This window comes from Rattus rattus, chromosome 2 (genome assembly GCF_011064425.1).
Source record: "Rattus rattus isolate New Zealand chromosome 2, Rrattus_CSIRO_v1, whole genome shotgun sequence".
In the NCBI taxonomy this organism is placed as follows: domain Eukaryota; kingdom Metazoa; phylum Chordata; class Mammalia; order Rodentia; family Muridae; genus Rattus; species Rattus rattus.
This window is the reverse complement of record NC_046155.1, coordinates 77,142,263-77,168,348: the sequence shown is the minus strand read 5'-3', so window position 1 is coordinate 77,168,348 and position 26,086 is coordinate 77,142,263. Positions and strand designations below refer to the sequence as shown.

Genomic DNA, 26,086 nt, shown 5'->3' with positions numbered 1-26,086 from the left:
AGTCTTGAAAGCCAGGCAGGAACAGTAGAGCTCAAAGCATGAGCGGTATGTAGCAGGAAGAGCAGGACTCACAGTGTATTTTTCTGCTTATGCTCCGTCTCCTGCAGGATAGTCTGCAGGAGGGTCTTAGGAACAGTCTTCTTTCTCCAAAGAATGCTTAGGAGCTGAGGTCTCTGATTGGCTCAGTGTGTGTACATGCAAATGATCTTTATAGTGAGACCTAGAAGGAAGTAGCTGTTAAACCTGAAGTGGGTGGGAAAAGACTGAGACTGTCAATGAGTTCCCAGTCAGGACAGTGGGTCAGCTTCCCTCTCTGCTGTGGCTTTGGTCTGATCCCCTTGCATCCAAACCTGGGGCAGTTATCTCCATCCCAAGCTGGAGCTGTCCCACCACTGTCACAGCCAACAGCAGTAGCCCATTGCAGATAGTAAATGCAGTCTGATCTTCAGTTGGTTCCCCACAGTGTTTTCATGTTTCATTCTTGGTTACAGCTTCTTTAAGAGCCAGGGTACCTTATATCACTCACAGATGAAACAGTAGCCCCTGGGTGTTCAGTAGGCTCTGTCCCCAGTGGTTCTCAAGAGCTAACGCAGTCTCTTACCTCTTCAACAGAAGTCAGAATAGTTCAACTGAATCCTCAGCCTGAAGAATGCTTGGTACTCAGGTCCTCAGCCTTTGAGAGCATGACTAGGAAAAATGCAGTTTACAAAAATTTATAGAGGTATGGGTGAGTTCAGACTCTCTCTCTCTCTCTCTCTCTCTCTCTCTCTCTCTCTCTCTCTCTCTCTCTCTCTCTCTCTCTCTCTCTCTCTCTGTGTGTGTGTGTGTGTGTGTGTGTGTGTGTGTGTGTGTGTGTGTGTGTGTGTAAATGAACCATAGAATAAGGACTAATCAAGATGGGGAATTGGGAATTATAAGAAAATGGTGTGGGCTTTCAAAAAGGTTTATGAGGAGCAGAAACAGAACTACCTCTAGTAGTTCTAGGTAGTTCTAGCCTCTGAACTACCACAATTATGTACTAAATATGAGGCACTCTGGCCAAGGAATCATTTTCATGTCACCAAAAATGGCATGGCTCATTCTGGAAGAGATCAGAAGAAAGTTCCGAATCAACACAGTTAACAAACACAGTGATAGAGGTCTATGAGCTCATCCCAGGATTTTATCTACTAGCCATGAGGATAGTAGGTCTGATACAGTGAATGACAGTGAAATTATTGACAGGGACTAAAGAGAGTGCAAGCAAGCTTTGGCTCTTGATTCTTGACATTTCATCTCCGGACAATTACTAATCTGTTCCAGCCAAGGCCAAATAACTGACTCCCTTCAATATAAATTGACTTCTTTAGAGAACTTCAGACAAACTCACCAACCTCATTGATGTGGCCTAACTTCTGCTTCCCTTACAGGGAGGCTAAACTGGGATCACATGATAGTCCTAGCACATGAATTATCTCTAAATAATTTGTTCACCATGTTCAAGTCTAGCCTCTTCTCACTCATTAAATCATTGGTTCAATCTTCTTTTTTTTTTCCTTTTTATTTCATCTGTATTTACCTTTTAAAGCAGAATGTGATTGGGCACTATTATTTCTGTTCACAAGCCTCGCTGAGTTATAAGACATAGTGAAATTTAGGGTTTTGTTCTCGGTACTTTGGAAAACAAGTCACTTGGGAAATTCCTCTGTCAAGTTGTTTTAACTTGTGTTTACTTCTAAGACTAATACATGCAAAATTAACTACAGGGAATGAAAAAAATTTAAGAAGAAACTTAAGCCATCTTAATTTGGTCTACTAAGGATTAAGCTCAAAAGCTAAACACTTCAGACCACAAAGTTAACATTAACAGTAGGTTACATTACGTCTTACAACAAACATTCTATCAGCTTCTTGAGTCAAACTACAGTATCACAGTATCACGTGCAGAAATTTTATCTTTCCCTTAGTTTTCATGCCACACAGATGTTTTAAATATTAACAAAGATAAACAAAAGTCCTGGAAAATATGTTATCAGAAGGAATGAAGGCAAGCATCAAACACACTTCTAGGAGTGATGTGTCGTCATCTCCTTCCAGGGGTAGCATTTCTTCAGTTATAGCAGTGCTGGTATCATCCATAGTAGGATCATCATCATCAATACCTAGCCAAAGCTTGATCATCCTGTAGATCCTGTTAGCATGGATCTGGGGATCTTCCAGACTGAAGCCGGAAGACAGGAGTGCAGTTTTGTACAGCAAGATGGCCAGATCCTTCACAGACTTGTCATTCTTATGAGTCTCTGCCGCCTTTTGCCTTAAGGTTTCAATAATGGAGTGATCAGCGTTTATCTCCAGGTGTTTCTACAATGCCATGTAACCCATTGTTGAGTTGTCTCTGAGGGCTTGAGCTTCCATGATTCTCTCCATGTTTGCTCTCTACTCATATGTACTTGTGGCAATACAGCATGGGGATGTCACCAATCTATTTGATACAACCACATTTCAACCTTTTTCTCCAAAATATCTTTCATAATTTTGTAGAGGTTCTCAAATTTTGTCTTTTTCTCTCCCTGCTTCTTCTTTTCCTCCTCATCTTCTGGAAGCTCCAGTCCTTCTTTGGTAACTGACGCCAAGGTCTTGCCCTCAGCCCTTCAGCTGTTGCACACAATACTCATCAATGGGCTCACACATATAGATTACTTCTAAGCCACGTTTTCAGAGACATTCCACAAAGGCTGAGTTGGCAACCTGGTCCTTGGCTCACCCGTGACAAAATAGATGTGCTTCTGGTTTTCCTTCATTCTGGCACAGTAATTCATTCAGGAAAACTATCTCATCCCCAGAAGCAGATGTGTAGTAAGTATCTCAACAGCTCTGAAAGCTCCTTCTGATTTTGAGAGTCTTCATGAATTTCAAGCTTTATATTTTTTGAGAACTGTTCATAAAACTTTTTGTAGTTCTATTTCTCTCTGGGCAGTTCAATAAATAGTTCTAAGTATTTCTTGACCAAATTCTTTCTAATAGCTTTCAGAATTTTGCTTTTTGTTGCAGCTTTTCATGGGAAATATTTAGAGGGAGATCCTCAGAATCCACCACCTCTCTGATGAAATTCAGATACTCGGGGATTAACTCCTCACAGTCATTTATGATAAAAACTCTGCGAATATACAATTTGATGTTGTTCTTTTTCTTTCTGTTTTCAAACAGATCAAAAGGAACATGTCTTGGGACAAAAAGAAGGGCCCGGAATTCTATTTGTCCTTCAACAGAAAAATGTTTTACTGCCAAATGTTCTTCCCAATCATTGGTTAAGCTCTTGTAGAGCTCTCCATATTCTTCATTAGTAATGGCATCAGGATTTCTGGTCCAAATCAGCTTTGTTTTGTTGAGTTCTTCTTGATCAATATACTTTTCCTTTATAGTCTTTTTCTTCCTGTCACCATTCTTCCTCTCTTCTTTTGTATCAGAACCAACATCTTCTATTTCACACTTATCATCATACTACTTTTCTTCTTTTCTTTCTCTTCCTTTTTCTCTTCCTTTTCTTCAGCCTCACCATCACTGACTTTCTTATCATGTTCCTTCTCCACAAAGAGAGTAAAAGGATAGCCAATACACTGAGAATGTTCCTTCACAATCTCCTTTATTCTTTCCTACAAATACTCAGTTTGGTCTTCTTTCAGATGCAAGGTAACCTTTGTTCCACAAACCATTGATTCACCTATACCAGTCCTCACCCTGAAGAATCCCCAGCTGAGGGTTCCCAGGCATACTGCTCATTATGCTTTGTGATGACAGTCACTTTCTCAGCAACCAAATAAGAAGAGTAAAAACCAACACCAAACTGGCCAATCATAGAGATATCTGCACCAGCCTACAAAGCCTCCATGAAGGCTTTGGTGCCTGACTTGGCAATAGTGCCAAAGTTATTGATCAAGTCAGCCTTGGTCATTCCAATTCCAGTATCAACAATAGGGAGGGTTCGATCTTGTTTGTTGGGAATCAGATTAATGTGCAGCTCCTTCCCCAAGTCCAGTTTAATAGGGTCTGTCAAGCTCTCGTATCTCATTTTATCCAGAGCCTCTGATGTATTGGAAATGAGCTCCCTCAGAAAGATCTCTTTGTCGAGTAGAAAGTGTTGATGATCGAGGACATTAACTGGGCAATTTCTGCCTGAAAGGCAAAGGTTTCAACCTCCTCTTCCATTGGTTGGCCTTGGGTCTGGGTTTCTTCAAGCATCTTGGCTGAATGAGCATGCACAAAATGTGACTAACTGCACCAGGACACTGAAGCAACTGTGGTTCAATCTTCTTATTCATAGCTTAAGTATCTGGCTTTAGAGTATAAGACTTGAGGTTGAGCCACAAGATGGAAGAAAAGTAGATTGCTAAATCATTGCATGTAAGATTGCTGGTTTGGTGACAGGTTGGACTTGGACACAGGTAAGATGAATGTCATGGAACTGGGTGTTTGGCTTGTAAGAGTTGTTGCAAATTAGATGACACCTATGCTTAGAATATAAATATGGAAGAATGAATGTGGCTTCCAGAAAGAATAACCAAAGACTCTTAGGTCCAGTTAGTAATGAGAAGTAAGGGCTGGTATCAGCTACTGACATGGAAATAGGGAGCCAGGGAATGAATGATCTGTTAAAACTCTGACTGTAGAAGAAAAGACTAAAAAGTAAGCCTTGGCTGTCTGGGGCAATATTAAAGATACATAGAAACATATCCATCAACCACTTACATATCCACTCAACTATCTATCCACAGATGTGTATTCATCTATCTATCTATCATCCATCCACCCGCTCAGCCATATCCATTCATTCATACTTTATTTCATACATGCGTACACCCACTCACTTAACCCCTATATATCCATCCAATCTTCATTGTATCTATCCATCCACCGTCCAACCACATTCGTCTACTCATCCATCCATCTAGGATGTACAAAAGTACTTGCTACAAGCTGAGCACTATAGAGGCAGATACCAACTAAACAGACATGAGTTCTGTCTTCTTTGAGTCAAAGGTTGATGAAATGAGCAAGAACGGCTAACACCATATTCTTGGGACAATTCTTCTTGAGAGACATGCAGACAGTCATGTCTTACCATGATCTCCTTACACATGTTCCACTTTACAATAGAATGAAAGCATACAACACACCAATTCTGCTTTTCTTCCATTCAATATAGAACTGAATAAATTAAATGAGGTATTCAATGCATTATTACAAAATAGGCTTTGTGCTAGACAACCTTGCCTACCTGCAGGCTACTGTAAGTGTTCTGAGTACTTTTAAGGAAGGTCAGGCTAAGTTCTGCCGTTTGGGAAATCAGGTGTAATAAGTGCATTTTTAACTTACAATGGACTTACCATAGGGAATCTATCAGAAACCAAGAGGCATCTGTAGGCACCTGGCTCTTTTGTCCTGAAAAATCAACCTTTGTGTGCAGTCAGCTGAGTTGCCCTGAGCATCCACAGAAAGAAGCAGGTCCAACTTTCCTGGCAGGTGGATACTGTTGGAGCAGCCAGCCTCCAGCAGTGTGATAGCCTGGGGGACTGCTCTTGCCTAAATTTTTCCCAATTGCTCTGAGGAGATTCAGTAATCACACCCAGCGGGCTCATGATATTCTAGCCTGTGTGAACTTTCTTGGCTTGGGGCTTGTATAAGATGCCTTTGTAGTGCCTGTCTGAGTCAGGTCAAGGAAGGGGCAGATGTCTTCAAAGGACAATTAGCAGCTCATTACAGAAACTGCTCCTAGAACAAAGGACACGTGTAAATGTGTAAATGATGGCAGCCCTCTGGGCCAGGCCAGCTTTCTCTCTCAGATTTATCTCTTCCTGGCCTCTCTCCTCTGTGCTGGGGTCCTTTAGAGTCCACTCAACTCTAATTCACCACCAAGACTACACATCCCAGTACTATTACTAGCAGCGATACTAGATTAATGATTACAATAAAACCAGATTATCAGTCGAGATGAACCATGAGGCATGATAAGACACTGACATTTGTGCATGACTGCAGAACAGAGATTCCACTTGTGTGGAGCGTCCTGTGATTGAACCGGAATGTTCAATCCTGCTACACTTGTCCTGAGCTCAAGCTAAGCATAGAGCCCCATCGCAGCCAGTGATACCGTGGAGTCTGAGAAATGGGAGTGCCCAGGTTACAAACAGTACTGAGCATTCCGTGTTTGCTATGTGGCCTTTGCTAACTGACTGCTTTTGTTTGCTTGAACTCAAAGTAAAGCTAGGCTACTTTCAGGGACTACACTAATGTGGACAATGAGTTTCAAAGTTAAGTTAGAAGCTACAAGCCACAGAGCATGGCAAAGCAAATGCTGAGTTTAGCAGCGAGGCTTCACTGTACTACACTAGCAGAGTGAGAGTCCAGAACAGCGTTTCTCAGCCTTCCTAATACTGTGACACTTAAGATACTTTCTTTCACTGTGGTGACCCCCAACCATAAAACTATTTCATTGCTACCTCAAAACTGTAATTTTGCTACTGTTATGAAGTATATGAATCATAACATAAGTATCTGATATGCAGGTTATCTGATATATGATTCCTCTGGGGGTTCTGACACACATATTGAGAACCACTGGTCTAGAACATTTTTCAGAAGAATGAACTTGATATATTAAAGACGGTTCTCTATGGAACAGAACCAATAGACTGTGTCCCTATATCTATTTATCTCCCTATCTCCCTCCTTCCCTTCCTATCCTTGTCTGTCTGTCTGTCTGTCTATCTATCTATCTATCTATCTATCTATCTATCTATCTATCTATCTATCCACCTATCCATATATCTATGAATTGGATTGGCTTAAGTGGAAGTTGGTCATCCAATAATGCACATCCAGACACTCAGGGAGGTAGAGAACCTTCTCTTAAGGTAGTTGCTTAATTTAAGAAGCTAGAAATCTCAGAACAAGGGCAACTGGAAGCTTCCAGGAGATCTACTAGAAAGCTGAAGAAACCAGAGGCTGATGTCCTTGGGAGATGAGTACCACTCAGGTAGAGTGGTGTTTACATATGTGTGCTGTCTTTCACTCTCACAGCTTTTCCCATGTGGGCTCCCAACTTATTTTATCATGCCATCCACATTCAGGGTGGGCCTGGCCTCTCAGCTACTCCCACACATCCCCATGCTCTCAGGAAACACTCCACAGGCACACCCGGAGATGTGCATCACTAATGCAGATATCTGTTGATCCAAATCAATGATCATGCATGCCAAAGCCTGAGATGGCTTTAACTTTTATGCTTGACAGCAGAGCTGGGATTCGGCTGAGCCATGACAGAGCATCCTATATGGATCAGGTCCCTGGGGAATGCTGGGATTCTAGTTCACTGCCTTTATGGGAGACAGAAGTGAATGGATCACTACAAGGAGAACTCGGTGGCCTAAGCCCCCTTCCTTGCAAACCTACTACCTCGAGAAAATGAAGGCTGGATTGAAGTTGGGCAAAGGGAAAGCAAAGAACTGAGCGTGGGCTGCCAGTGAGACCTGGGGGGAGCTGCCTGTGCTATGAACTAGGCTTAGTGTAGAAATGGACATTGCTGGATGGGGAACATTCTTCAGAAAAGGACACCCACTCATTTTCATATGTCAGCACATGAAACAGGTTTGTATCTATTTGTCTCCTGAACTTGAACCTCAAATAAAAAAGCCCAAGCAGGCAAGTCAAGCAAAAGCTGCACACATCCAACTCCGGTAGGGAGAGACTATATCCATGTTGTAAAAAAGAAAATGAATGGTTTTGCTCTGAGATCACTGGCTCCAGGTCACCAAGTCACATAATGCTGAGCTACTGCCCCTTTTAGTCCAAAACCTGACTCACACTAACCACTAGACTCCTGGGGGGTCCCAGAAACAAATATCTTCCAAAGAGGACACCATGCCTATTTGTATCTGTTTCCTGCTGCATTGTGGTGTTCATGTGCAAATGGAGGATGATTTGCTGCTCAAAAATACAACTGTAGTTGGATATGGTGACATGTGCCTATCATCCCTGCACTTAGGAAGCTGATGCTAGACTCTTATTAGTTCATAGCCTCCCTGGGCTGTGTAGCAAGGCACTGTGTCAAAAAACAAAACAAAACAAAACAAAACCCAACAACAACAACAGAAGGTGATAGGAGATAGTATAGTTATGGCTGAGATGGTCCAATGATGCAGTGGGGCCGTTTCTACTTTAACTAGGATCCAAACCTTTCACAGCTCTCAATGGCTTCTGTACAGCTGACCAGCACCATCTACTGCATTGGCAGGACAGAGTATGGGGCTCAGTAAGCAATATACCTACTCTACAAGCACAAAGGACCTGACTTTGAAACCCCATGTCCATGTAAACACAAGCAGCAGTCCTGGCCACATGTGCCAGTAACCCTATCACAAGGCATTAGAGACAGGAGGATCCTGTGAGCTCACTGACCACCCAGCCTAGCTACAGGTTCAGTGGGAGATCCTGTCTCAAAAAGTAAGGTGTTAAGAGATAGGGAAACCATCCACTGGTTTCCATGTGTGTATGCATGCCACAATCACACTCACACACCACAAATACAAGGACCTTAAGGTAATAAATACACTGGCTTCTCCAAGGACTCTCTAAAGCCCCGTTCTTCATTAATAGCATTTCCCTGCTTTGAGAACCACCTGTAAGCTAGCTGATTTCATTTCCATGACAACCAGAGGCAGCCCATACCACCACCTTCATTTTACAGATGAGATGCCTGAGGTGCAGAGAGGTTAAGTAACTTGACCATAGTCATGCTTTTCCTAAGTGACAGAGGAAGGCCCTAATTTTGACCTGTTGCTTGCTAGAACCCACACTCCTGATAGTGAATTTTGGACGAAAAAGGGCAGTCCTATCCTACTGAGGCCATTCAGAAGGGTCTGAGGATGTCTGCAGCTACACAGAGCCGAGCCACATAAAGCTCATCTCTTAAAAGAAATATTTGCAATTTCCAGTGTGCCTACCTTCCCCCACCCTACTGAGGCTGGGAGCAGCGAGCAGAGAGATCTGGCTGTGCTTGTCAAGAAGCTCCATATTAGAAAGCTAGTTAGCAATTCATCTAAAGGCAGCCGAGTATTCCAACCATATCCAAATTAATATTTATAGAGGCAGTGCTTGCTCAGACCCAATTATTCCCGGGGCCAGGAAGCCAGGCACAAGGAGTGGTAGGATAGAGGGAGGGAGAACTCCTGAGGGGAGTGGACCCTTAGGATCACATCCAGGACATCCGGAAAGGTGGAGCCTGAATGCTGAGGAGGGCTGTGCAAGTCAGCAGGAGTCCAACTTCCAGGCCCTCAGGGCAGGTAAGCTCTGAGCTTCCCAGTGACATCAATCCTCCTTACAGTGCACAGGCACTGCTTACCCTAAAAGGGTAAGCTCTCCTCATACAGCCCTCTTTAGTGCCTGCAGGAAGTGGGAACTATAAGAAAATTTGTACATGAGCCACTTGAGGGCCCTAGCAATTCCTGGAGATCAGGAACCGTTGCCTCCCATCCATGATGCATGACTACCCATTGGAAGGAGACTTGGTTTGGCCAGCCAGAGTGTTTGTACAGGAAAATTCAAGTGTGAATGTGAAATTGCCATGGCAACTAATTCATGTTTTTAAATAATAGAGGGTCAAACAAAAAAACGTGTTTGCATCGTTTGGGGCCCACGAGCTGCCATACCACACGGCCTGAGTGCAGGATCAGGTGAGTGCTTATTATTCTCTTCAGTGCCTCTGATGAAGTTCTCCCTTGTTTTCCTGATGGAATTCTCCCAGCCAGCCTCATGGGAAGTGTTTCTCTCCAGTCTGCAGCCAGTTCATCCCAGTGCAACACTACAATCTACACTCTGGATTAGAAGTTCCCATTCATGAGTAGAAGAACAAAATGCAATTCTAATCTTAGTTGGTTCTTCAAGGAATTTAATGTCATGAGGAAACCCCTTTTTAATGACACTCATTTTTGGGGTTTCAAATGTGTCTTCCTTACTCACCTTTCACATGGACCAAGGCAAGCTTGGATAATGCAAATCTGATACCTCATTTCCCTGCTTTAGAAGTATTCCAGAGACTCCCCACTGCCTCTGTGGAAAAGTCTATGCTTCTTAGAACAGCAGTTAAAGCCTTACATGATCTGCCCATTAATATTTCTCTGCCTCATTTCCTGCTGTCTTTGGTTCGCTGTCAGGAACAGTGTGGGGCCTTAGTTTGGAGTAGGAAGTAGCTCTAGGTAGCCAAAGAGGAATAAAGAGCCTCTGTTACCTGGCTCAAAGGTACCACAATAGCCATTTTTCAGGACCTTAGACTTTCCACTTAACCAGTTCAGACTGTGCTCAATATAATAATAGCCTAGTCATCATCTTAGCCTTGATTCAGTTCCCATCTCTCTCAGCATTCTCCAAGGACAGCTTACTTCACTGTGAGTAAAACCAAACTTTCATCAAAATTACAGCTAGCACGTCTTGTGTGCTTATGTACTAGGCTTCCTTGTGCTTCATGTCAGACAACCCTGTGAGGTGAATTGTGCATGGCCAACACTTGGCAGGTGGTGCTGTAGCAGAGAGGTTGCACGGTGCACTGATGGCACATAGCTGGAGAGCAGGGAGTTTGAAACGGCAGGATAATTCCAGAACACCCATTGAGCTGCACCTGCTTCCCGTGCTCTCCTAACGCTGCCCCTCTCAGTCTCCCTGTCCACACTGTCCCTCTCCTGAAAGGTTCCATTTCTTCCTTGGGGCTTTACTCGGGATGTTTCCTACCCGGCATCCTTCCTGCTGACTCTGTGTGGCTATTGCGATCAGCTCTATTCAGAGGCTTGTCCAGAACCTCTCAGAAACCAAAACACTCCAGGTGCTGTAAATCCTTCCTTCAGACTACACCAGCTTTATTCAAAACGTAAAGTCAGTGTTTATTTAGGTGGAAAGCTTTGAAAAGCACAGGGACTAACTAAGGAGTTTGGAGGTCCCTACAGCAAGAGCTGGTAGTGCTGCTTCAGGACACTGAGGTGAATCAACCACTGCATGACGCACACATGAAGCTCAAGGAGAGAGCTTCTTGTGCTCACCACTCCTATGACCCATTTCTGGCTCATAGAGAGTAAACCAATTCCACTGACACTTAGGGAAACTGGTATGTTTGTACAAATTAGAAAAAAAAATGCCCTTACTTTGAAACCAGTATGTCTATCCACTGGTACAAAGATGACAAGCAAAATCAGAGGCCTCCAAGCCCCAAATTTGCCTTGACTCAGAGCCCTTGTATACTACAAAGCCCCAAGTGGCTGACCACCTGAGGCTTCTTTCATGCAGAGAAGCAGACATCCTCCCAAGGGGAATTAAGAATTGTTGGAAAAGAAATGTGCTGCACAGCCACAAACGAACACATGAAAACCTCAAATTCCTGATGTTAAACAATTACTCACCCCCCAGAAGGTCTATTCATCAGAGTACCTGATGGGCTTCATAAATATTCAGTTCTAATATTCTGCCTCAAACCGATTAAATCCGCATCACTAGAGGTGGCACTAGAACATCAGGACTAGTATAGCAACGCTCCTTGTCTGCTGTGTTCCATTTCACAATCGTAGGTACTCATTCTTAACTTCATTCTGAAGACCTTAAATGGAAATCATCAGATTAGCAATCCACAAGTTTAAACTTCTGCACACCTCTAAAGGGGATGACAAAAATGTGTCACCATCTCTCACCATCCTGTCCAACATATCAGTCACCCCTCTGTCCAAAGGATCCACACAGTATGTGCTACCCATTATTACACGGGGAGCCTTATCAGTCCTCGTATCAACCATGAAAATCATGCTCATATCAACCATGAAGGAACCTAATGTTCAAACAACCCTACATTACTTAATGGTGGGAAAAGAGGCACCAGCTTGTAAAGTGCAGAAGCACAGATTACCTTTGGTTGTGTGTGAGAGGGGGCATGTACTGGGGAGGGGGATGGGACTTGTGTTCATTAATACCTATTTCAGGGGTCTTGAAATGTTTTCTCCATAGATAATGATCTAAATGTATTTTTAAAAAATAGTTTGGTAACCAAGCATCATGGGTTCACAGATTTGGATCTTGGTGACTCCAAAGCCAAAACCAGACATTGCCAAGAAATAAAAGACTAGAGAAAGATTTGTTATCTGCAGCAATGGAAGAACGCACTGAATCATTTCTAGACAGATTGCCATCCCCAAGAGAAGACTGGGCAGGGGCGTTTACTAGGTGAGCCTATCATACTCTTATAGGAGTATACTTTATGGACAAGAATGAACCTGAGAATGCTCAGTTAACTAAGTACAACCCTGCAAAGAGAGGCTGGCTTCTCTTATTGATATATATTTGAGCATGCTTATCTCATGGTCATATGATCATGGGCACAATCAAAGGTTAATATGGTGGACAGAAACACTTCTGGGCATGCTAAACTTCTATCCTAAGGACAGCAGGTAGCTTCATAATACACTGGTGTAATGGTGGCAGAAATGTTGTAGGAGTAACTAATCATTATATAGTTGAACTTAAGGCATGTTCCATTAGATAGAACCCATGTCTGACACTGCTCAGGTAGCCTAGAACTTGAGACTAGATGGGCCATGGGCATAGGAGAAAACCAAGTACTATAGGTATGCTAAAGAAACAGCAAAAAAAATGATTCCTAACAGCATTCTGCTATAGCCATAGATCAGTGACTTACTCAGGCATCAGCAAAGCAGTTTCTTCCTGCAGTAGATGGGACATAATGCAGACCCACAGCCAGACGGTATGCAGAGAGTGAAAGACCTTGGAATAGTTCAGAACTAAATAGGATGTCTTCATCAAACCCCTCTCCTCAAGGCTCAAACAACTGTGCTGAAGAGGAGCCAGGAAGATTCTAAGAGCCAGAGGGAATGGATGACACCAAGGAAACTGTCTGCCAGATACAACAGGACTGTGGCAGGATGAATAGTGACTGCAAAAGTCAATGCAAGATAGGATCCCAGTGCTGAGAAGTGACAGCAGACATGAGCTCACACCCTTAACCAAGTAACTACCTCCGATAGACAACTTCTAGCAGGGAAAGATTAATTTTCTTTAATGGACTCTTACTGGGTATACAAGTCCCATGTCCAGCAGTAGGTGGCCAACACAAAACTCATTCAATGATATTTTGCGGACTTTTGTCTCATATTATTTTGTTTGGGTGTTTTTAAACCTCATTGATCTTTTGCTTATAAATGATAGTTTCCAATCCTGTGTTTTTATCTATTTTGGGGTGTGTGTGTGTGTGTGTGTGTGTGTGTGTGTGTGTGTGTGTGTGTGTGTGTGTCTTTCTGTGTACTTCTTACTTTTAATTTTATTTGTTTGTTTTTTATTGTATTTGTTTTCTAAAGATAGAGAAAGAAGGCACAGAAGTGGGTGGGTAGAGAGATGGTGAGGATCTGGGAGGAGATGAGGAAAGTGAAACAATTATCAGAGTATATCACGTAAAATTATTTTTAAAAATGACAGGACAACTGTGGACACGCTTTGTTTTCTTAAAGGTGTTTCAGCAGAAACAGAAAAAAAAAGAAAACAAAAGCTGTGGACTTTGAAGAGGCCTTGATACAAGAGCCTTCTCGGAAGATGCTTGGCGTGTTTAGTAACTGATCATTTCCAGTCATTCTAATTTGTTTCCAGGTTCAAAACAAATGCTACATATACTTGCTTAACCAGATGTAGTGTGTCTGTACAGCAACTTAACATATATCATTTCAAACTCATTATTTTAGCTGTCACCTTTCCCTAGAACATGCATGATGCATGTGCACACACACACACACACACACACACACACACACACACACACACACTTCACTACTAAAACTGCTCACATCCCCAAGGATCTCACCTCACTTGCACTGTCCAAACTATATGTTTTTTGCTTGTTGAGTATTACAACACTGTTTTGCCTATATACCTGATTCTTCATCTCATTAAACTGAGAATTGACAAGGACTAGGTTCAGTGCATAAAAGACCAAAAGGCTCTTTAGAGACCCACCCTAAAATCTGGGGGCAGTGTTCGCTTTTACTTCCATTTTTCCATTTACCATATTCTCAGCTGAACTGAACCAAGAGTTTAGGTGTTGTGTTAACACATTTCCTCAACCCCAAATCCATGTTTCTTCTTGATTCTGAAATTTTCTGGGACTAAGAAGCTGGATGGTTTTAGGCTCTGGCTATTTATTTCGGCCCCCTGTTGAACTACTTTTAAAGAAAATGTCCCCTGCTCTTCTGACAAGTCAGCTTGGAGTAGTGCTTCTGTGGAGTCATCTGCCCAATTCCAGCTGAAATTCATGGTTACCTCCTCATCCCTTTGTTTGCTCAGTGTTTCCCAGCTGTTTCTGCAGGCTAAGCTGTGGCCTTAAACATAAAATCCCCAGATACTATTCCTGACTTCCACCCCTCTAAGACTTAAGGACAAGTGCTATTTTCCTGCCTTATTCTTCTTCTCCAGAAAAAGCGGTTATATTTCAAATTTGGAGGTTGGTGCGGGGAAGGCTTTCGGCTGATTGCTGCATGCAGTGCTTCTGTGATGAGCTGGAGACAAATGAGAGAGGGATTTCAGAGACAGCGCCCATCTCTGCTCAGTGTCAGCAGCTGCTCCTAAGTCAACAGAGCAATGGTGTGTGTCTGGGCTGAAGAGAACAGAAGTTGCTTAAATTGTTTTCCATCCCCTCTGAAACCAATAAGTGCTACTCCAGTGCCCAGCACAACTGAGTTCCTGAACGGAGCCCCAGTGTGGTGTCAAATCAAACCTTAATCCTGTCAAATGCTGGTTCTATGAGCTTCTCAGAACAGGCGTAGAGCCAAGCAGGGAAAGGTTAGGTGTCCTCTTCCAACTGGCCTGTTGCAGGGGACCACAATGAGCAGTGAGCAACTTCACTTTGTCTCCAGGGATACAGTCACAAGCACCTGAATTCATGATAAGATTCATAAAAAGACAGACAAGGGTGAGGAGGTGTAAAGTTGATGAAATGATGGATGGATGGATGGATGGATGGATGGATGGATGGATGGATGGATGGATGGATGGATGGATGGATGGATGGACAGACGAACATATGGACAGGTGTGTGGGTGGGTGGATGGGTGGATGGATAGATGGGTGGGTTGGTGGATGGACAGATGGACGGATGGACGGATGGATGGATGGATGCGAGGATGGGTGGATGGATGGACTTATTCAGTCACTAATTGTTACACAAGACTGAATCTTGGGGAGCTGCTGATAAATAAGACAGAAGGGTGTCTCATCTATCCTACTCTGGGAAAATCCAGCTCTCGTGAGATAAAGGGTTTTGAAGGCATACCACAAGGACACAAAACTCCTCATCTTTCAAACATCTTGCAAAATGCAGCCTTCCTTCTAGAATGTGCATTCTGACACAATACATTTGCATTGATAGAGACCAGTTTCAGGAGCAAGAGGCTTTTAGAACAAAAGTATTTTCTTTTTCTTCCCTCTCTCCCTTTATGCTTCTCAGCATTCGCTCAGTATTTGACGCTCAAGTGTCTCAGAGGTCATGAAACATCAACTCAAGTCCATTGTCCTTGATGGTTTAACACTCAAAGAGCTTTAGCGGGTGGTCAGATTGGAGTCTTGCTAGTTATCTTAGTCAGCTCTCCCTCACTGCAATAAAACGCTTGAGACAAGTAATGGAAGCCAGGAAAGGTCAATCCTGTTGCTCTGGGCCTGTGGTGAGGCAGAACCTCATGGCAGGAGCAGGTAAGTAGAGCAAAGCTTCTCACTACACAATAGTCAGGAAGCAGAGGGAGAGAGCAGGAAGCCAGGAAACCAATACAAATCTCGAATGCCCCCAGTGACCTCTCCATCCAACAAGGTCCTTCCTCCTAAGTTTTTCACCTCCCAAGAACACAGAGGCATCGGATACCCTAGAGCTGGCATTACTGGCTGTGTGAGCCACCTCACCTGGGTACTGAGAACCAAAGCACAAGTTGCCTGTGAGAGCAGAATGCACTCTGAACCACTGAGCATTTCTGTAGTGCTTCCTCCCAGTGATGTACTTTATATACAGGTGACCAGATGCCAGGCATTCTGGTTGATGTCACCCATCTAACCATTAGCAGAACAAGAGTAATGATAGCCAGATCATAGTTCCACACCCTACAAATTTCTCTCAGGCCCTTTGCAGGTAAGGCCCCCCTTCCTTGGCGCTAACCACCTTCTGGATTGTAACAGCTTGAAGGTGATATAAATGGAATAACGAACGTTCTTGAATAATGCACATTCTTGAGTGTGTTTCTACTACTTCTAAGCATACTTGTGAGATTTATAAACATTGTGCTCTATCCGTGTTGAAGGCAGGAACATTTGGGTCTTTTCTGCTGCCAAGCACTCTCCCAATGGAGTGATTTCCCTGTAGCTGCCTCTCTGTTTAGTTGGACCCATGTTGTGCCATTTTACATGTGAACAGCAAGGATGCTGCTCTCTGCAGTCATCACTTGAGCTTCCATATTGAGCTACAGGTGATGCTTTAGTTTGCACCTCTAGAAGCCCCAGAAAGATAAAACATTTACAAAACATTTACAGCAGTGTCTAAGTCTGCTCACCTCCCTCACGATTCAGTAGTGTCAGGACCTTCCAAACCAGAGAAGTGAAATCACTGTGGAGTTTGTAGCCTCACCTCAAGTTACTAGCTCTGGATTACATATGCTTCCCTGAAGGATGGCATAAATTCTAATGGGAGGCTCCTAAAGACTCAGGAAATAACTCTCACACCTCAGAAAGTCCCTGAAACTTACTAGATGTACAAGGCTCCTCCCACCACAAGTTTATGTAAGCAGAATGGATTGCTGACAAGAGGGAGACTTTCCCATGTTGACCCTTTCTCAGTGAACTCAGAGAGAGCTTCAGAGGTCCAGCTTTCATGAGTTGTCACTCAGATTGCAGTGGGCGTTTGGTGAAGTCACTGCGCTTGACTCATCCCTGCTCTTGTAAGTAAGCCCCAGTAAAAACCTCATTGATTCACCAAGTTGGACTGTGGTGATTAAATTACTCCTGTCTGTAGTCTGTTCTGTGTCTGGGATGAATAGTCCTTTGTAAACCTTTGTTTAAGATCTGGAAACACACACACACACACACACACACACACACACACACACACACACCAGTACTATGTTCTTTATTATACTAGCTTTATGTCAAGTCTTAAAATCAGTTGGTAGAAGCTTTGCCTTTCTAAATAACTTTTTAAAGACTTTGCTCATTGTATTTTATGTGTAGGGTGTTTTGCCAAGATATATGTCTATCACCGCATGTGCACAGTTCCCATGGAGACCAGAAGAGGGTGTTGGATCCCCTGGAACTGGAGTTACAGATGGTTGTGAGCCATCATATGAGTGCTAGAATTTGAACCCAGGTCTTCTGATAGAGCAGCCAATAATAATAGCCACTGAGCTATCTCCAAGTCCCTGTATAAAATGCTCAAACAGTATATCTATTATTTGTAAAGGGTCTACTCAGGTTCTGAATAGAATTTGAAGAGAATAGGCAGTTACTTAGTTAAAAATGGAGTTTCAGATCTGTGGACACACATTATCTTTCCATTTTTAGGGTTTTTAAAATGCATCTCGTCAATTTTATTTTATTAGAACCACACCCATGTATTGCTCTTTATGTTCTCCAACATCTTCTATTAGCACATAAAAACGTAGCTGATCTTGGTGCAGTGCTTTTACACCACCGCCCTGAGCTGGTCTGTTGGTTCAGGGTCCTCCTGGGATCTCCATTTCTGGCTTTTCAATTTACCTACCTTATCTCAGCCCTGCTATTGGCTGCTTCATGGAATGCTTGGTCCTCCTTTTCATGCCCTCATCTGGAAGTAAGAGGCTGATCTCTAAGCTACCAGCAGTCTTTACTAATCGCTGCCCAAGACACATTGAAATCCCCATACCCTTTAAAGAGGAACCAGCATATCTGCTACAGGTAAGCTGGTTTAGCCCAACCTCTGACCACACTCTGATCACTTATATATTTCAAACCTCCTGCACAGCTAAGATGCATAGTTTATAAATCTCTGATTTCCTCAGAATAAGAGAAACACTGGGAGGAGGCATTCCCCACACTATCTGTAGAAATGATAGGGGGACACTGTCTTAGAATAACATAACTTATAGAAGCAACAAATCACACATCATTCAATACTAAAAATATCCAGTTAGAAATCAAAGCAGGAGGAGGGGAGGTCCATTCACAAGAGTTGTAAAAACTATAAAATATCTATGAATAAATTTAGCAAGCATGGTACTTATCTGAATAAAACTATAAAATTTTACTGAGAAGCATAAAGCATGATCTGAATTAATGGAGAGAGGCATAGCAGGGTCCTGACTGGGACGACTTAATGCCATCAAATATCTGCCCTGTCCAGATTCCTGAAAGCATTCACCAATTTCTGTCAGCATTCCTATGTTTTATATTTAACCTTTCCACCTCAGATTTGACTGGTTTGGGTAGCATGGGGCAAAGTAAGAGAAGTAAGGAACAGATCTGGAATTTTGAAAAGGAGCAACAGTGAAGGGAAACACACTCTCCCTTCTGTGGGTACAGGTTCTAAACATGCTCTAATCTAAGCAGCATTGATCTGATTGGGCAGGCATCATGGTAGAAAGCCAATGGGCATGCAGAACTACTCCCCTGAACACACACAAACGTAATGTATGGTGTCAGCAGCATTTTCACTCATGAGAAAACCCAGGAGAAATTAACAAAGGTCTGACAGGTAGTATCTGCCTGGGAGGATGCAGACCAGGAACCATCCTATGAGAAACACATAGAATAAATCTCTATGGCATTTAAATATTAAATCACTGTGTCATAAAATATCACATCCGCTGAAGGAAAGAATTCTTAAGTTTGTATAGTAAAGGGAGTTCTAAATAATCTCAGTTAGAAACCACACATGTGAACGTTCAGGGAATCAATGAAATATACAGTAAGTGAAATAGAAAAGCAACAAATGGGAAGACAGACATTTAAGACAGATTAATATTTTCATGTAGGTGGCTTAGAAGTGCCAAGAAAAAGCACCAAGCACATTAAATCCTGGACCGTTTCTCTTTCTTTCTTTCTTTCTTTCTTTCTTTCTTTCTTTCTTTCCTTCCTTCCTTCATTCTTTCCTTTCTTTCTCTTTCCTTCCTTCCTTCTTCTTTCTTTCCTTCCTTCCTTTCTTCTATCTTTCTTTCCTACTTTCCTTCCATTCTTCTTTCCTTCCATTCTTTCTTTCTTTTCTTCCTTCCTTTCTTCTATCTTTCTTTCCTTCCTTCATTCCTTTCTTCTCTCTCTCTCTCTCTCTCTCTCTCTCTTTCTCTCTAGAGATAGGTGTGATGTGGTACACAACTCCTCATAAATTAACATGATTAAAAATTCTATTAGTCAGCAGAGGCTGACAGTGGAGTAGAGGGCACTAATATAAGGTTTTGCCCTCAAGTTCCTTAAATATCTTGATCTTGCTCTTCCCAAGGATCTCCCAGTCAACTCTGTGAGGCTGATAATTGAGAGATAAGAATGAAGAAGCATGAGCTGGAGCCCAAACCTCGCCAATCCCGGCCCAAAGCTCCCTGCTCCCAAAACCCGTGGGAGAGAAAGCTCATCACCCAGACAGGTGGACACTCCTGAGACTGCATGGCAGAAGAGACTGCAATACTGTCCACCCTTGCCCACATCCCTGGCCCAAGAGGAAACTGTATAGGGCCTCTGGGAACAGGAAGATAGGGGCACTCAAGCTGCAGGTGCCCTGCAGTCCAGACTGCGCCGGATCTGAACGGACCCAGTCAAACAGCTCCCTGCACCCAAATCCCATGGGAGGGATAACTAGACTTTCAGAGGGGCAGACGCACCTGGGAAGCCAGAGGAGATTACTCTCTGCCCACATTTCTGACTCTAGAGGAAAATGCCTAGTGCCATCTGGGCCCCCTGTGCACAGGGACCTGAGAGAAGGTGGGGCAGGCCCTTGTGGTTGTTGCCCACACAGAGAGCTGAAACCAAGCCCTGAGGAGCAACCTCAGGCCTGAGACAAGAGGTAACACGAACTTTTCTGCTCCAAGTGAACTGCCTGGTAGACTCAGGACACATGCCCACAGGAACAGCTGAAAACCAGCAGACAGGAAAGACAAAACACCTGAAAGTAGAACACTCTGTTCCCATAACTGGCTGAAAGAAAACAGGAAAGCAGGTCTACAGCACTCCTGACACACAGGCCTATAGGACAGTCTAGCCACTGTCAGAAATAGCAGAACAAGGTAACACCAGAGATAATCTGATGGTGAGAGGCAAACGCAGGAATCTAAGCAACAGAAACCAAGACTACATGGCATCATCAGAGTCCAATTCTCCCACCAAAGCAAACACTGAATACCCAGACACACCAGAAAAGCAAGATCTAGATTTTAAATCACATTTGATCATGACGATGGAGGACTTCAAGAAAGACATAAAGAACTCCCTTAGAGAAATCCAGGAAAACACAAATAAACAAGTAGAAGCCTATAGAGAGGAAAGACAAAATTCTCTGAAAGAATTACAGGAAAACACAATCAAACAGGTGAAGGAATTCAAAATGGAAATAGAAACAATAAAGAAAGCACAAAGGGAGACAACCCTGGATATAGAAAACCAAAGGAAGAGACAAGGAGCCATAGATACAAGCATCACCAACAGAATACAAGAGATAGAAGAGAGAATGTCAGGAGCAGAAGATTCCATAGAAATCATCGACACAACTGTCAAAGATAATGTAAAACGGAAAAAGCTACTGGTCCAAAACATACAGGAAATCCAGGACATAATAAGAAGATCAAACCTAAGGATAATAGGTATAGAAGGGAGTGAAGACTCCCAACTCAAAGGACCAGTAAATATCTTCAACAAAATCATAGAAGAAAACTTCCCTAACCTAAAGAAAGAAATGCCCATAAACATACAAGAAGCCTACAGAACTCCAAATAAATTGGACAAAAAAAGAAACTCCTCCCATCACATAATAGTCAAAACACCAAATGCACAAAACAAAGAAAGAATATTAAAAGCAGTAAGGGAAAAAGGTCAAGTAACATATAAAGGCAGACCTATCAAAATTACACAAGAATTCTCACCAGAGACTATGAGAGCCAGAAGATCCTGGACAGATGTCATACAGACCCTAAGAAAGCAAAAATGCCAGCCCAGGTTACTGTATCCTGCGAAACTCTCAATTAAAATAGATGGAGAAACCAAGATATTCCATGACAAAACCAACTTTATACAATATCTTTCTACAAACCCTGCCCTGCAAATGATAATAAATGGTAAAGCTCAGTACAAGGAAGCAAGCTACACTGTAGAAAAAGCAAGAAACCAATATTTTTGCAACAAAACAAAGAGAAGACAAGAACATAATTTCACCTCCAAATACAAAGATAACAAGAAACATGAATTGCTATTCCTTAATATCTCTCAACATCAATGGACTCAATTGCCCAATAACAGGACACAGATTAACGAACTGGATACATAATGAGGATCCAGCAGTTTGCTACCTACAGGAAACACACCTCAGAGACAAAGACAGACACTACCTCAGAGTAAAAGGCTGGAAAACAACTTTCCAAGCAAATGGTCTGAAGAAGCAAGCTGGAGTAGCCATTCTAATATCGAATAAAATCGATTTTCAACCAAAAGTCATCAAAAAAGACAAAGAACACTTCATATTCATCAAAGGAAAAATCCACCAAGATGAACTCTCAATCCTAAATATCTATGCTCCAAATACAAGGGCACCTACATACATAAAAGAAACCTTACTAAAGCTCAAAGCTCACATTGCACGTCACACAATAATAGTAGGAGATTTCAACAGCCCACTCTCATCAATGGATAGATCATGAAAACAGAAATTAAACAAAGATATAGACAGACTAACAGAAGTTGTGAAACGAAAGGAATTAACAGATATTTATAGAACATTCTATCCTAATACAAAAGGATATACCTTCTTCTCACTACCTCATGGTACTTTCTCCAAAATTGACCATACAATTGGGCACAAAACAGGCCTCAAACAGATACAGAAAGATAGAAATAATCCCATGTGTCCTATCAGGCCACCACAGGCTAGAGCTGGTCTTCAATAACAATAAGGAAAGAATGCCCACATATACATGAAAGTTGAATAATGCTCTACTCAATGATAACCTGGTCAAGGAAGAAATAAAGAAAGAAATTAAAGACTTCTTAGAATTTAATGAAAACGAAGGTACAACATACCCAAACTTATGGGACACAATGAAAACTGTGCTAAGAGGAAAACTCATAGCTCTGAGTGCCTGCAGAAAGAAACAGGAGAGAGCATATATAAGCAGCTTAACAGCACACCTAAAAGCTCTAGAACAAAAAGAAGCAAATACACCCAGGAGGAGTAGGAGACAGGAAATAATCAAACTCAGAGCTGAAATCAACTAAGTAGAAACAAAAAAGACTATACAAAGAATCAACTGAATCAAAAGCTGGTTCATTGAGAAAATCAACAAGATAGATAAACCCTTAGCCAGACTAAGGAGAAGACACAGAGAGTGTGTCCAAATTAACAAAATCAGAAATGAAAAGGGAGACATAACAACAGAATCAGAAATTTAAAAAAATCATCAGATCCTACTGCAAAAGCCTATATTCAACAAAACTTGAAAATCTGGAGGAAATGGACAAATAACTAGACAGATACCAGGTACCGAAGTTAAATCAGGAACAGATAAACCATTTAAACAACCCCATAACTCATAAAGAAATAGAAGCAGTTATTAAAAGTCTCCTAAAAAGAGCTCAGGTCCAGATGGGTTCGGTGCAGAATTCTATCAGACCTTCATAAAAGACCTCATACCAATACTATCCAAACTCTTCCACAAAATTGAAACAGATGGAGCACTACCGAATTCCTTCTATGAAGCCACAATTACTCTTATACCTAAACCACACAAAGACCCAACAAAGAAAGAGAACTTCAGTCTAATTTCCCTTATGAATATCAATGCAAAAATACTCAATAAAATTCTTGCAAACCGAATCCAAGAGCACATCAAAACAATCATCCACCATGATCAAGTAGGCTTTATCCCAGGTATGCAGGGATGGTTGAATATACAGAAAACCATCAACATAATCCACTATATAAACAAACTGAAAGGTAAAAACCACATGATCACTTCATAGATGCTAAGAAAGCATTTGACAAAATTCAACACCCTTTCATGATAAAAGTCCTGGAAAGAACAGGAATTCAGGGCCCATACCTAAATATAGTAAAAGCCATATACAGCAAACCAGTAGCTAATATTAAACTAAATTGAGAGAAACTTGAAGTAATCCCACTAAAATCAGGGACTAGACAAGGCTGCCCACTCTCTCCCTACTTATCCAATAGAGTTCTAGAATCCTACCCAGAGCAATCAGACAACAAAGATGATCAAAGGGATACAGATTGGAAGGAAGAAGTCAAAATATCTCTATCTTCAGATGATATGATATATACTTAAGTGATCCCTAAAGATCCTCCAGAGAACTACTAAACCTGATAAACACCTTCGGCAAAGTGGCTGGGTATAAAATTATTTCAAATAAATCAGTAGTCTTCCTCTACACAAAAGAGAAACAAGCTGAGAAAGAAATTAGGGAAATGACACCCTTCCTAATAGTCCCAAATAATATAAAATACCTCGGTGTGACTTTAACCAAGCAAGTGAAAGATCTGTATTATAAGAACTTCAAGCCTCTGAAGAAAAAGTTGAAGATTTCAGAAGATGGAAAGATCTTCCATACTTATGGATTGGCAGGATTAATATAGTAAAAACAGCCATTTTACAAAAAGTGATCTACACATTCAATGCAATCTCCATCAAAATTCCAATCCAATTCTTCATAGAGTTAGACAGAACAATTTGCAAATTAATCTGGAATAACAAAATCCCCAGGATAGCTAAAACTATACTCAACAATAAAAGGACTTCCGAGGGAATCACTATCCCTGAACTCAAGCAGTATTACAGAGCAATAGTGATAAAAACTGTATGGCATTGGTACAGAGACAGGCCGATAGACAAGTGGAATAGAATTGAAGACCCAGAAATGAACCCACACACCTATGGTCACTTGATTTTTTACAAAGGAGCCAAAACCATCCAATGGAAAAAAGATAGCATTTTCAGCAAATGGTGCTGGTTCAACTGGAGGTCAGCATGTAGAAGAATGCAGATCGATCCATTCTTATCACCCTGTACAAAGCTTAAGTCCAAGTGGATCAAAGACCTCCACATCAAACCAGATACACTCAAACTAATAGAAGAAAACGTGGGGAAGCATCTCAAACACATGGGCACTGGAGAAAATTTCCTGAACAAAACACCAATGTCTTATGCTCTAAGATCAAGAATTGACAAATGGGATCTCATAAAACTACAACGCTTTTGTAAGGCAAAGGACACTGTTTTTAGGAAAAAACAGCAACCAACCGATTGGGAAAAGATCTTTACCAATCCTACAACTGATAGAGGGCTTATAGCCAAAATATACAATGAACTCACGAAGTTAGACTGCAGGTAGACAAGTAACCCTATTAAAAAATGGGGATCAGAGCTAAACAAAGATTTCACAGCTGAGGAATTCCAAATGGCTGAGAAGCACCTAAATAAATGTTCAATATCTTTAGTCATAAGGGAAATGCAAATCAAAATAACCCTGAGATTCCACCTTATGCCAGTCAGAATGACTAAGATCAAAAACTCCAGCAACAGCAGATGCTGGCAAGGATGTGGAGAAAGAGGAACATTCCCCCACTGTTGTTGGGATTGCACACTGGTACAACCATTCTGGAAATCGGTCTGGAGGTTTCTCAGAAAATTGGACATTGCACTACCTGAGGACCCAGCTATACCTCTCTTAGGCATATACCCAAAGATGCTCCAACATATAACAAAGACACGTGTTCATAGCAGCCTTGTTTATAATAACCAGAAGCTGGAAAGAACCCACATGCCCTTCAACCATGGAATTGATACAGAAAATGCAGTACATCTACACAATGGAGTACTACTCAGTTATCAAAAACAATGACTTTATGAAATTTATAGACAAATGGTTGGAACTGGAAAATATCATCCTCAGTGAGGTAATTCAATCACAGAAAAACACATACGGCATGCACTCATTGATAAGTGGATATTAGCCCAAATGCTCAAATTACCCTAGATTCACAGAACACATGAAACTCAAGAAGGATGACCAAAATGTGAATGCTTCACTCCTTCTTTAAAAGGGGAACAAGAATACCCTTGGGAGGGCATAGGGAGGCAATGTTTAGAACAGAGGCTGAAGGAACGCCCATTCAGAGCCGGCCCCACATGTGGCCCATACATATACAGCCACCGAGCTAGATAAGATGGATGAAGCAAAGAAGTGCAGGGTGACAGGAACCAGATGTAGATCTCTCCTGAGAGACACAGCCAGAATATGGCAAATACATAGGCGAATGCCAGCAGCACACCACTGAACTGAGAATAGGATTCTTGTTGTATGAATCAGAGAAAGGACTGAAAGAGCCTGAAGGGGCTTGAGACCCCATATGAACAACAATGCCAACCAACCAGAGCTTCCAGGGACTAAGCCACTACTCAAAGACTATACATGGACTGACCCTGGGCTCCAACCTCAGGTAGGAATGAATAGCCTAGTAAGAGCACCAGTGGAAGGGGAAGCCCTTGGTCCTGCCAAGACTGAACCCCCAGTGAACATGATTGTTGTGGGGACAGCAGTCATGGGGGGAGGATGGGGAGGGAAACACCCATATAGAAGGGGAGGGGGAGGGCTTAAGGGGATGTTGGCCTGGAAACTGGGAAAGTTAATAACAATTGAAATGTAAATAAGAAACACACAATTTAATAAAGATGGAAAAAAAACAAAAGAAAACAAAACACGATATATCCTATCCCTGAAGCAATAAAGTAGACTTTACTTGCTGCAAAAAAAAAAAAATCATAGATGGGGGGATTCCAAGAAATAAGAATGCTATTAA

At 42.0% G+C, this 26,086-nt stretch overlaps 1 pseudogene; it reads right to left on the bottom strand.

Moving 5' to 3' along the window:
* Positions 1-1,974: 1,974 nt before the first annotated feature.
* On the bottom strand, positions 1,975-4,218 carry LOC116893126 (annotated as a pseudogene).
* Between the last annotated feature and the right edge of the window lie 21,868 nt (positions 4,219-26,086).